Source organism: Saccopteryx bilineata, chromosome 2, assembly GCF_036850765.1.
Source record: "Saccopteryx bilineata isolate mSacBil1 chromosome 2, mSacBil1_pri_phased_curated, whole genome shotgun sequence".
In the NCBI taxonomy this organism is placed as follows: domain Eukaryota; kingdom Metazoa; phylum Chordata; class Mammalia; order Chiroptera; family Emballonuridae; genus Saccopteryx; species Saccopteryx bilineata.
The window spans coordinates 311,872,658-311,873,665 of NC_089491.1; the positions used below are offsets into that span (position 1 = coordinate 311,872,658).

The window sequence follows — 1,008 nt, forward strand, 5'->3', positions numbered from 1 at the left end:
ACTACCCAGGTGATCCAAAACATGATTATCTCATTTATTTTTTTTAAAGTGTAAAGGTTTATTTTTATTATGTATAACATAGATACAATTAATGTTAATAAATTTTTATTTAAGGAACTTCACATGTTGTGAGTCCTTCACTGCAGTTCCTCCAGTTTGAGTCTTAATCCCTTTTTTTGCTCAATCCAGTTGCCATGTCAGTCAGTCCTATAAAACAGTAATAGAGATGAATCATGTAATCACAAACTATCTGGTCGCTAGCAACCTACAATTAATGAGACAAACTCCAGAGATCTGAGACAGCTATTTAAAAATCTCACTGATTACCAATGGCTATTACAGTCACTTATAGCCCGTGTTATGAAAATAAGGGTTAATAAAATGTTCCCAGTAGGCTGAATGCTAGCAATATAACAGAAAGAAAACCTAGTGGAAAAACGTTTTGTGGTCATGTTCACGGCAAATGAGAAACTGCATTCTAAAAGCCTTGATAATGACTGATCATTTATTTTTTTATATTAAAAGTATTAAAAGTAAGACACTGTCATTAAAAGTAAGACACAAAAGTTAACCTTCTTGAAGAAATTCCATGGACTTCAGGTTGAGACCTAAAGAACTAAGTCCAAGTTGCACATCACACAGGATTTAGGAGCTCACCACTACAACCCCACAAACACTAGAGACCCTTCTGCCTCCAGTTCACACCACCCACTTGATATTTTGGTGGTAGTGAAACCAGAAGATTCAACTTGTGCTGCCTGTCACTGAAAATACAATACTCAGAGACAGGGGTTGAATCCTTAAAAGTGCTTTATTCAGACGGCCAGTAATCTGAGAAGGCAGCAGGATTTCTTCCCTTACAATAATAACTTCCTATTACATTCTCCCCTCAAGGACGGTGGCCCTGAATTCTTTCAGGGGAAAGGGGCGCATGTTCTCTTCTGTAGCTGCTTCCTGCTGAAGAGGGATAATATTTTTCCTTCAGAGTCAAGAGATCATTGCTCTCTG

At 37.4% G+C, this 1,008-nt stretch overlaps 1 non-coding gene across 1 annotated transcript; it reads right to left on the reverse strand.

Moving 5' to 3' along the window:
- Positions 1 to 379: 379 nt before the first annotated feature.
- LOC136327529 (small nucleolar RNA SNORA32) lies at positions 380 to 500 on the reverse strand. The gene has a single exon (XR_010729728.1). It is a non-coding gene; the product is annotated as a small nucleolar RNA SNORA32 (small nucleolar RNA).
- Positions 501 to 1,008: the final 508 nt, after the last annotated feature.